At 43.2% G+C, this 12,629-nt stretch overlaps 1 protein-coding gene across 1 annotated transcript in view; it reads right to left on the minus strand.

Annotated features, from left to right (window-relative positions):
- LOC138268360 (leukocyte elastase inhibitor-like) overlaps window positions 1-12,276 on the minus strand; it is a 95,890-nt gene extending 83,614 nt beyond the window's left edge. The window contains exon 1 of the mRNA XM_069217924.1: window positions 12,170-12,276. The gene's annotated coding sequence lies outside the window, so the exon portion shown is untranslated. The remainder of the gene's footprint in view (window positions 1-12,169) is intronic.
- Between the last annotated feature and the right edge of the window lie 353 nt (window positions 12,277-12,629).

Genomic DNA, 12,629 nt, shown 5'->3' on the forward strand with positions numbered 1-12,629 from the left:
AGAACTATTAACAATTTCGGATCGGCAATTTCAGCAGGGCATCCCCATATAGAGGGTACACCGATTGGGGAACACCCTTTAGTATGTAAGCTGTTGCGGGGAATTCGCATTGTGACTCCTCCTCAGCCCAAGTATACTTTCCTGTGGGATGTAGATATTGTTTTAAAATTCTTGAAATCATGGCCAAGCAACGAAGATCTATCACGCAAACAACTTTCAGTAAACTGACTATTTTGCTCTGTCTATTATCATGCCGCAGAGTGTCGGATGTGAGAGCGCTGGATTTAGCAGGTAGAGTATTTACCCCTATGGGAGTTTCGTTTACTATTTCTAATTGTACTAAGTCTTTTTCTAGAAATGCTGCATACCCAGCGTTCCCTCACCATCAAAAGCTATGTATTGTAAAATGGTTAAAAACTTATGAGGAACGTACTAGAGAAGTACGCCAAATTTTTCAGGGTCAGTTGTTGATTTCCTTACAAAAACCCTTTGGTCCTGTTTCAGCAGCGACGTTGGCACGTTGGGTCCGTTGGATCCTGCAAGAAGCTGGGATTGATATTTCACAATTTGGGGCTCATTCTGTCAGAGGAGCGATGGCATCTAAGTCATTCTCGTATGTTTCTCATTTAGAGGACAATATGAGAGCGGCTGATTGGTCATCAGATTCTACATTTAAAGTATTTTATCACAAACCAATTGTAGATGTGGTGTCAAATGTTGTGGATCAGCTTTGAACTAGCATAATCCAAAGCCTCCGGTCCTGACATAGAATAAAAAAAATTCTAGCTATTGCGTCAAGAATTTTCAATTCTATTAAGGACACGGAGGCGAGGATTATCCCTCCCATGGTTAAAATATCTGTTATATTTGTATCTAGAAAATAGAGGTTTATTGTACTATTTTAAATTTCAATTGTAACATTCCCTCCCTAATAATGTACACGATTGACAAAAAAATTCCATGAATATTATTATGGCTTCTTCTTTTTTCCTCTAGGCACAGAAATCAAAGGTGTTTGATCAAGTATGACTCTTCTGTTTGGTTCGTTTGAAGTTTTAAATAGCCTGAATGGTGATCTTCCCCATCGATACACGGTGTCAACCCAGGAATGACATTGGATACAGGTTCAGGAGTGTCCAGTTCAGTTTCGACTAATCTATGGTTTATTGCAAAGAAAGAGAAAGGACTACGTCGTAAGGGACAGTTATATGAACAGGTTAATGGTGATTGGTGGACTGGAACTACTGTATTTATGGGAAATGTAGTTCTTTTGTTTTGGTAAATTTCATTGGCTGCTGTGTTTTGGCAGTAAAGAGAGAGAAAAGCATAATCCTAGCCTCCGTGTCCTTAATAGAATTGAAAATTCTTGACGCAATAGCTAGAATTTTTTTTATCCTTCCTCACTTCATTGTCTGGATCAACGCCCTCTAGCTTCAGTAATGCAGACAATTCACTAGAACTGTCTGGGGAAGCTGAATTCACCTTCCATCAAGTGCCCTGCTAAACAAGGGGCAATCCAAAATGAGTCTGACAAGTCCCAGCAATCATTCTCTCATCACATGGAGTCTTTTTTATCATAAACACAACACAGCCCCAGGTATATAAACACTCTGAATGTCAGCACAACAGTCTGACTGTTACACCAAAGCATCACTTTACACAAGTGGGGCCAGTAGTCTGCCCTTTCCCAAACACAGGAAAAAAGTATATTCAGGATTAATATTTCACAAATATCAACACACTGCCATGACAGCCTCATGGCAGCAACTCGGTCCCCTGTCTATGACAGGGAGCAAGCTTGTTGTGCCCCTTCAGACCACAGAAAAGATTCTGGACCTTGGCTTTACCATCGATATGTTAGGCCTCAGCTCACTTGTGAGATTTGCATGTTAGCTAAGCCAACAAAAAGTAGGGGGTACCAATTTCGCATACAATTGAGTCACTAAGGGAAGGAGTAAGTGACTGTTTATAATTTGGGGGGGAAATCACATCCTAAAATACCTGGTAGGCCCCAAAACCTACCAGCCATGGCATCAGGACACGCGTAAGGACTTTAGGACGTCTACAGGAAAAAAACTATACTAGTAACTACTAACAGGCTTTTAAAGTCAGTGCCTTTGAATCCATTTTTATCCTCAGCATCTGTTTTATGAGATTGTGCATATTAGCAAGCAGGCATCTGTCCTCTTACGAACAGTGGAATATACTGTTCACCATGTCAGGATACACAATATATTATTCATAGCGAGTTCATCGAATTAATTGCATTAGACAGAAGTAAATCATATGTCTGCATTTTTCCTAACAATCACAAAAAATGAACATTGAAAAAACTGGGGAAGAAAAACTTGCTCGCAGACTGTGCAACCACAAAAGCCCAACTCGCAATGTACCAAATCATTTTATTTGCTTGAAAAGTTTTTCCAAATCGCAGAAGGGCTTTTTCGACTCAATACTGGCCTCACAAATAGTAGGGGTGTGAAAGGAGAGTTCCCTTCATTTTTGTGGGTCACAATGCCATCAGTGATTTGCCACACCAATTTTGGTCATAAGCCACTAAATGGTTACTGACACAGTATGTGAAGTTGTAACCAAATAGCAAAGTGGAAACTGTCCATGATTTACAGTGGTTTGCAGGTAATTTGTGAGACATTTGCTGTGATCAAGCATTTACAGTAAAACAAAATACAGAACGTAACAAGTTTGAGCAGAAAATGCTTCTGGATGAGACATTCTCTGCACTACTGAGCCTCCCGTACGTAAATGACATTGGCAAAATGGCATAATGCGAAATGTCGAGAAATTATAAATTTCATGTAACACAAAATTTGGAAATTAAGCAAAATTTGACAGCATTATTGAAAATTCGCACATGCCTACTGCAGTCATACAGTATAAAAACACTTTTGTAAATGTTAACTCATTTACGCATGTTTGTTTTTTGTCTTTAATGAGCTCCTCTAACAAGGAAGTGATCAGTGACTGTGATGCTGGGCTGAGCTGTATTTTGGCTCAATAGTCCTGAAGGGACAAGGGCTGAACAAGGGCCAGACATTCTCGTCAGGCCAGGCTCCAGCCCTGCTTGGCTGCCTCCACCCCCAGCCAGTACTGGCGTTTTAACTGATGACACTGGGATTCTGAGGAGATGCTTTCAATGTTAAAAGCAGAGATGCATAAGATAGAGTCCAGCTGGATTCCAAATCCAGTAGTTACAATTGAGACGGATCCAGGATCTCGGGCAGCTCCAGTAAAAAGTGCTGATTTTGTCCTGGTGCAATTTACTGAGACTTTGACATATTTAGCACCTCCCACAATTTGGTACTTATTGCTCAGAACAGATACACCTAGAGGGAGTGAGCAAAGTATCCTATTTTCATTTCCAGCTGGGACCAACACAAAGAATTCACTTAAAGCACCATTACCACATTGAGCATCATCCTAGCTGGGACAGTAAAGCTTAAGAATTTGATGCCAATACCTTCGAATAAACAAAAAAGTGTCATCCATGGAGTAATTTGAATCATATTGTGCAATTAAAATACAGAGTACACTATATTCACTCTCCTGGGAATGGAGAACAATAGACTGAGCTTTCTTTCAATTACTGAATCCTTGCTTTAAACGAGACAGGGGAAGAAGACAACAGTGGCAACAGGAATGTGTTTAACGCCCAAAGGTTTAAACAAATGCATAAATTATCTGCATTTTGAGCACATTCATCTTTTTATTAACAGGTACATTCCCAGTGTTTTCAGTTTCAGTAGATAAGAGGTATTGACAGTGTAGTGCACAATAGTGAGAATACAAACAGTGAGAATGACAAACAGTGAGTCACTGTCCTGTGATTCTACACCTTAAACTTGGGTTCCCACTTAAAATAATGTTTTCGCCCGGGTCTCTATATACAAAACCAAAACTTATCACTACCTATGTGCTTAAGAAATAAAGTATATTTTGGGGCAGGTATTTCTCGTTTCCTAATCCTTTATGCAATAGATGTGCGAGTTCTTTTAATGTCACATGTATCCATCTGTATAAGGAATTATTATATATATCAACTATAATGATCTCTGCAACAAACACAGTAACCCACTAAACTATCTACGTAAAATACACATTTGATACAGAAACATAAACGTGCATTTTATACCTTGTATGCTAACTATCCTAACGTGTCTAGAGTGCACATAGATCTCTCCAGCAAGTGCTTTAAAGCCTGTAATTATTTTATTGCTATTATATTCTGGGACTTGCTGATTACACAAATACCATTGCAACAAGCACCTTATCTTCATGGGGTATTTTAAAACGCACCCTGTTCGTGACCAATTAAGTAGGCCAGAACTGATTTACTATCACAGTGGTTCCCAACATTTTGACTTCTGCAGACCCCCACTTTATCACTATTGGAACCCGGGGACCCCCACTGTCATTATTGGAATCCAAGGAGCCGGCACTGAGTCATTATTGGAAGCCAGGGACCCAGCACTAAACATTGTTGATGATTTGAACTGCAAAGCAATACACACAAAATAGAAACAAGCATTCCATCAAACACTTTCACAAATGATAACACATTTTATTCAATTTCAACAAAAATAAAAAAAATAGGAAGGTTGGAGCTTTTCTAAATTCCATTGAAGCCACCCATCGCCCAGACTATATTCTGCTTGATGCACCTGCACTGCTCCCACGGGTCAATCTGAGGATACTAATTTAATTTTTAACCTCCAATTTCAAATTCCTTGACATTTACAGTATGAAATCAAATGTTCAATTGTACATTTAGCACCTCCATTTATATACACTTTATTAATCGGTTAATATCGATTAGTTTTCCAAGCAGTGACAGACCAGCACCCCCACTGAAGAGGCTTTGTGAACCGACAGAGGTCCCCAGACCACAGGTTGGGGACCACTGTTCTAGCACGTTTATCTCTGTTGCTGATTTCTTTCTGACAGAGTTTAAAACAAAAAAAAAAGAGAAGAAATATGCTCCAGGTGACTGAGCACCCCATCTACTGTCACAACTTGCCTCTAATTTATGGGATCCTGGGGTAATTTTTCTATTTCCATCATTGATTAAAAGAGAAACCTCCAAGTGCCACAGTGCAACTTGTTGCAGGTTAAAGACAGGTCCCATTAGACATATCCCCAGTCACGTGTACCCATATGCTTGTGCTGCTTCTGTGCTTGTTGTACCTATGAAGGTCCTTAAAGAGGCTTTGGATACATCTTATTAGTGAAAAGCCAAGGTGCCTCCGTTTTCCACTCACTCATTCTCCCAAACTTTTCGTAATTTCTACACCCTATCCTCGTTTCACTCAATTGTTCTTGTGTTCTTCCCTCCTTTTTAGGTCTTGCCTACCTGGCAAAGGTGCAGTGCTGCAAGACGTATTTTTTCCAATTTATGTGAGCTTTCAACCCACCAACAGCATACCATTAGTTGTTTCCGTATTCACTCATCTGCAATCTTTTGATTGCTTATCTCTTGTAGGCTTCCCTTCCTTTCTTGTGATAGTTCCTCTCTAAAGCATGGACCAAGTACATGCGTTCTGCGTCGTCTTTCTTCTTCCTTGTCTTTTTCACTTTTTTTATGAAAGTTTCAGTGTTAATCCTGGACATGCAATGTGCTTTCCTACCTTTAACACAGGCATATGGCTTATTTTTGGTGTTACTTTTACCCTGCCTGTTATGCCTATTGACATTTTAGTTAGTTACACCAACAACTGAACTACTCTATGCCACTCCATTCCATACAGTGCCACTCTACAGCACTCCACTCTACGCATTATACTTTACTTCACAACACTCTACTCCTCGCCACTCTATCGAAGGCTACTTTACGCCACTCAACTCCATACAATACCGCAGATGCCGCTCTTCTCTACGCACTCAACTCTATGCTAATCCACTCCACCACACTCTATGCATCTCCACTCCATTCTACCATACGCCACTCTACTCATTGCCACCCCACTCTATTCTATGTCACTTTACTCTATGCCAGTCCACTCTAATCCAGGCCACTCCACTCTACTTAATCCCAACCCACTCTATGTTACTCTACACTGTGCCACTCAAGACACTCTACGTCACTCCACTCTATGGCACATCAATCCAATGTACGCCATTCCACTGTACGCCACTCCATCCCACATGTCACACTACTTTACCCCATTCCATGCTATTTTAATCTATGCCACTAGACTCTACCCAGTTTCATCCCACTCTCCTCTACACTACTCCAATATACTGTATGCGACTCTACTCTAAGCCATCAGCAGAGGTACCCCTATGAACTCCAGCTCCATTAAGCTGGACTTCGTAAGTGCAGGGAAGCCATTTTACCTGTGTACTCCACATAGGTGACTACCTCTGTCCAGCTATATAATGGTAACTTCGAACCTGGGCATGTTTGGTATCAAACATGTCAGAATCATAGCCCAAAACTGTTGACAGTATTGGTTGGATGATTCCATGCACTCTGGGGGCTCTTTAGAGGACCCCTAGCATCACTCCTATCAGTCTTCTGGGGCTTTACTGGCAGCCCACACTGCTGCCACCCCTCAGACAGGTTTATGCCCTCTTGCTGCTTGACCAGCTCAGGCAGAGGAAGGAAGAACAAAGTATTTCCTGTGGGAAAGGGAGGTAACACCCTCTCCCTTGGAAATAGGTGTTACATGGTTTGGGAGGGGTAGCCTCCCCAAGCCCCCGGTATGCTTTGAAGGGCACATTTGGTGCCCTCGTTGCATAACCCGGTTTACACCAGTCCAGAGACCCCTGGTCCCTGCTCTGGCGCGAAACAGGATAAAGGAAAATGACTTGACCACTCCCCTGTCAATCACCACCCTAGGGGTGGTGCCTAGAACTCCCCCAGTTGGCCACTTGATTCTGTCATCTTGAGTCGAAGGTGAGCACAGGCCCCTGGGAGCATCTGAGTGGCCCAGTCACGTAGGTGACGTCACAGCCCCCTCCTGATAAGTGGCCATCCTGCTAGCTGACCAATCCCCCTTCCTGGGCTATTTAGGGTCTCCCCCTTTGGTGGGTCGTCAGATTCAATGTGCAAGATTCCAGCAGAACTCCTCTGCATCGTTTACTTCATCTTCTGGCCACTGGGCCTGCAACTGGACCTTCCTGGAACTGACGATCTGAAACTACAGTGACGATTCTGCTCTGCAACATTGTTTCTTCAGCTCCATCCAGCAACTGCAACACTTCCCTGGATATGAAACCTCTGAGGGCAACGAGTCTTCAGCCTGCACAAGAAGTAAGAAGGAATCTCCACTGGAGTGAAGGAGTCACTCCCCTACATCCGCAGGCACCAACTGCAACGATGAAGGGCTGTGTGGATCTTCTCTCCTCCAGAGCTGCTTGGATCCTGCATCACAGGTCATGGTCTGGAGCTGTCCCATTGGTCCTCTCTACCAGCTGTCCAACTAGGGAGATGGTAAGCCCTTGCCTCTCCTTGCAGGAGGGTACCCCTGTGCACCACAACTCTTGCAGCTACCAAGGGTTGTATGTTCCTCCTCCAAGGGATCTTCAGGCATCGTGTAGCCCCAGCCCCCAGCACTTCTTCCTGCAAAGCACAGTCTTCTGCCTGCTGCTCCAGCGATGTGGGACACTCCTCCAGGTGTGATGAGTGGGCCTCAGTGCAACTCCTGTGCCTGTGGTTGGCTGTGGGGGCCGCCAACTCTTCTGGTGACTCTCCCAGCCGCTGAGGGTCACCTCGGACTCCCCTTCTTGGGTCGACTCCCCTGGACCTTGCTGGTCCTCTTCAGCCTTGCAAACCATCTTCTCCGCCTCTTGCATTTGCCAAAGCTTGTTGGTGGGTTTCCAGCACCACTAACTGACTGCATCTCGACTGCCGACGTGGGACATCACTTGCATCATTTCTGGGACTCCTCTTCGGCTCCCGTGCTGCACTGCTGACCTTCTTCGTCCACTGTCGACCTGGTCCTGCATCCACAGAAGGGTGGGTAGTGGCTCCTGCCATCACGGGACACTCCATCTTGAACTGGACTTGGTCCCCTTCCTTTGCAGGTCCTCTTCTGTCAGGATCCACCTTTGGGTTCTTCCAGTCTTGGTTGGGTCTTGCATAATACTTTTCCAAAGTCCTCCTGTTGGTTTTTGGGGAAAACCAGGTACTTACCTCTGCTCTCCTGGTCGTCACTCTGGTACTTACTTCTTGGGGTTCCTATTTCCTCCGGCTCCCTTCTACCAATCCCACTTCCTTGGGTGGGGGACTGCCTTTCACATTCCATTGTTTTAGTATACGGTTTGGCCCTCCCCTAGGGCCATCACTATTTGCTATTGCTTTTACCAATGCTTATTGCTTTCTATGCTCTTTACATATTGCTAATGTGTATATAATAGTGTGTTTACTTACCTCCAGTTAGGGGATTGCCTATTCAGTATTCTAGTATTGCTGTTACCATAATAAAGTACCTTTATGTTTGTAACACTGTGTGGTTCTTTCATGTGTGTCAGTGCTGTGTGACTATAGTGGTATTGCATAAGCTTTGCATGTCTCCTAGATAAGTCTTAGTTGCTCATCCACAACTACTTCTAGAGAGCTCTGGCATCCTAGACACTGGCTACACTTCACTAACAGGGGATATCTGGAACTGGTGATAACACCATAGGTGCTCACCACACACCAGGTCAGCTGCACATGTCTACCTTATGTCCCTGGCAATCATCTGGGCTCCATAACAGTGCAGACCGCCTAAGATAACTGAAGAGCAGGGGATACTGATTTCAGTATGACACCAAATTGACAAAAATTAGCATCAGTTCTGGAAATGCTGGGGGGTATCCGGATCCCAGATGTGGCAGCTATTATAGAGTTGGATTGGGAGATGTGGTCAACCTTAGTGAAATGTGTTAACCGTGCCCCAGACCAATCTTGACATCAGACATTTTCAGATGCACCACCGAATAGCAACCTCAAGGGGAGGGGGGGCCAACACAAATGCCTCCCCCTAAAGAACCACAATTCTTCTGTTCCAGTCTCATCCAGGCGGGGAACAGGCTCAGCTTGCTCTCTCTTCTCAAGTGCTTAAAAGATATAGGGCCTGATTTAGAGTTTGGTGGATGGAGTTATCTGCAGATATCCCATCTGCCATATTACTATCCTATGACAATTGTAATATGGCAGACGGGATATCTGTTGCGTTTGTGATGGAGTAACCCATCTACCAAACTCTTAATCAGGCCCAGACTCTAATTTCATGCCATGTATTTTACTTTTTGTAGTTTTGTAGGAAAGTAGTATGAACGCAATGTGAGGATGTCAGAAGTATCTGAATATATAGAAGCAATTATATTAATAACGGTTTACATAGCTTATAATGTGTCTATTATCCTAAGTCCTGTGCTCTACAAAGCGTGCCACCTGACCAGTGTTTGGAACATCTCAAGAGTTTTGTTGTTGTTTCCAGAAATGTGACAAGAAAAACACACATACTTAAAACAAGTCAGACTTATTGGCGTTGCCAATGTCTGTTCGTTGTATGAGATAAATTTATAAAAACAATGATTTTATAACTTAAAACTGTGACTTAAACTTTACTAATATCTGTGGAAGGAGAAGTTGCCTTTGGAGTGTATCAGATACTCCTACTCTCGCTTTTACACCACTTTCTTCTGCAGTCTCTCACTCTAAGAAACCTGAGCCCTTTCTCTCCCACATCTTTCTAAAATCCTCCATCGGCATATGTTGCACTTTCCCCCAATCACCAATATCACCTAAGCGACTATCGCCCTGTGCGTTCTGCAGAGAGGCAAAGGACTGGATCTGCGTGTAGCCTGCACATATCCATCAGACAGTGACAACCACTGTGAGAATCTAGCCTTGCCCTTCTGCCTCAATTCAGATTTCTCACTCGTGCACCGGCATAAATAGCCTCTTAACCCACCCAGACACCTCAAGCGACTCAGTTTGCACTACACGGGAGCCATATATTGCATGAAAACAAAAAAACTGCAGATACGCAACATTTTGGAAAAAGCAAACTCTCTGAGGGAATACACGATGAAGTAAAACGTGAAATGGAAACAGATTGCATCACTGGCATAAAATACCTTAAGGGATTCTACATTCATGTTGAGAAATAGATCAGTCTTTTGCCTGTAAGGTTAGGGACATGAACACAGAGCCCCATAGGGAACTGTTTCAAAGTCAGTTTATAATTACTGCCAGGTCTGAGAACCAGCAGGACCCAGCCCACTTAAAGCCTTGCCCTATGGAATCTTTAGCAGTGCTCCTATACATATATCTTTCAGCAATTTATATATAGGCCTCGGCTGACTGGAAGTCCTGAAGGGTGAACCCGACTCCAGCACAGCTGGGACTGTAGCGGGCCGTGTTCTGTCCCTGCACATTAACCCTCTATACTATTTCATGACGAGTCAAACATATTACTAGACACACAGATCTCTCAAGTAAGCGCATTAACCACCAGAGTTTTTTTTAACTGCTGTAATACCAGACGGGAAAACAAATATCTCTGCAACAGGTGCCTTAACCTGATAGGCTACTGTAAGCCTTTTTCTAACCAATTAAATAATGTAGAACCAATAAACTATCACATTTGTCCTTCGTGCGAATGTATTTGGAGGGCACAGTTTTTTTTAAAAGTAAATTAATAATTTGGCTTTCGGATTCCCCTCAATATAACTCCACCCTTGTGACCAGGGGCGGCTGGTGTTCAAGGGCTAAGAGGCTACGCCCCTAGCCTTTTCTGGCCTCTTTAGTGAAGCATATATTTAATTACATGATGAAAGTAAAACATTTTCTTCACAACATTTTCTGAGTGAAAGTTGTGCACTTTGAAAAGCCCCACTGCGCCTGTGTCAGTATGTGGCTGAAAGCTGCACAGTAGGGCTGACAGGGCTTGCCCAGCGTCCCTGGCTTATCTCCTCCTCCACCAGAAGTCCTGATAGTAAACAGCCTGGAGCGTTTTTTGTTCAGCCCAGGTTTCTTAAAACTTCATGTCACTCCATATTATTCTCCACCCTTTCCTATTTACTCAATTGGTGGGGTGTGATCAGAAGGGTCTATGTACCAGAGGTCACATTTTATTAAAAGAATGTGGCATTGGGCAAAGAAAATCCCCTTTTCCTGCATTACAAGCAGCAAAATGGAATCAATACAATAAATAACTCCATCCAGGGCTCTCTGGGAGACAGGAGTGTGACCTGAAGACCTCAAGTCATAAATATGCCAAAGACAACTCTGCACACAAGTAAGTTGGAGCTCTATCTTTTTTACAGACAATAAGAAAAAAATCTGTTCGCTCAGCTCTCCTCTCCTTTCACTGCCTCTGTAGGTGATTTCTCTCTCAAAGGCAGTAATGGTTCCAGTAATTTATCATGGCTAGTTATTGTTTTATTTCTTCTACAGACTAATGACGTGATATGTCATATTAAACATGTAATCTGCAGCTCAAATAAACGTGTACCTTCTATCACTGAAACTGCTGGATACTGGATGGGTGAGGCAATGTGTGTTTGAATGTGTTTGCAGGGCTTGACAGAGTGGCTGAGAAAATGTGGGTGTCTGTGTATAAGAGTTGTGTGAATGACAGTGGATGACAATGTGGATGAGCAAATGGGTAGGTGACCAAAGGCAGTGGGTGAGTAGGTGAATGGAAATACGTGGGTAGTGAGGCTCTCTCACAAGGTGCAATTCCGTCTTGTATTTGTGCCTCACCACTGCTTTCAGTCACCAGCCACCACTGCTTGTGACTCTGCCCGTTACTCCCAATGCATGGTTTCACAAGTATTTTCCATTTCTGGCCTAGATTAAGAATCCTAATCACTGCTGCATCAGTGCTGGAAATGGAAAAAAAAATACTCGTATGATTTTATTAACACGGGGCAGTGAACCTGGAAGCAGTTATATACATCATGAAAATTCAAAAGTATTGAAACTCCAGCGCTGGGCTGGTTACACTCAAAGCAGTGTATATTAGAGTGAGAACACCAGTATAAACAACAGCCGGGACAGGGAAGAATCGCCCGTCAAGAAGCTCCTACATGTCAGCTGTAGGAGCCGCGCCTCTAAACTCGAATAAATAATGGGACTTTTTCGTCAAGGCAGTTAGTAAAAAACTAATAATAGGAAAATATATCAAACACGCGATTTACCACTCGGTTGTCTTACCTGAGGGCTATTATGTTTCCGTCTGAGCGAGGTTTCTGTTTTCCCGCAGGTTCTGCTCTCACAGCGGTAGATATGACAGCGAAACTCAAGCCGCAGTGCTAGAAGGGGGAGGAGCCACTGTTTCCCTTTACTATTGACAAGAAAAGGTCAAATATGGGTCATAAAGAACGGGCTAGGCGTCGGGATTTTTCTCAAAACTGCAGAGATGTTCACGAAATAGCAGCAGACTGTTTTAGAGATATCTCAGCACCAGATGAATGACTTGGAAAAAAAGATGCAAAGATGAAATCTTTCCTTGTGATTGCAAAAACATAGATCGCCCCACTGAAAGTTAGGTTGTAGTCACAAAGAAAGAGTTGATATTTTGACGCATTAATTTAAGTGGGATGAAAAGTGCGTGGAGTTGGGGACTTTAAAAGGGGTGTGACAAAAAAATTATCTCTAAAAATTTCCATAAGCT

This window comes from Pleurodeles waltl, chromosome 2_1, assembly GCF_031143425.1.
Source record: "Pleurodeles waltl isolate 20211129_DDA chromosome 2_1, aPleWal1.hap1.20221129, whole genome shotgun sequence".
NCBI classification, from domain to species: Eukaryota; Metazoa; Chordata; class Amphibia; order Caudata; family Salamandridae; genus Pleurodeles; species Pleurodeles waltl.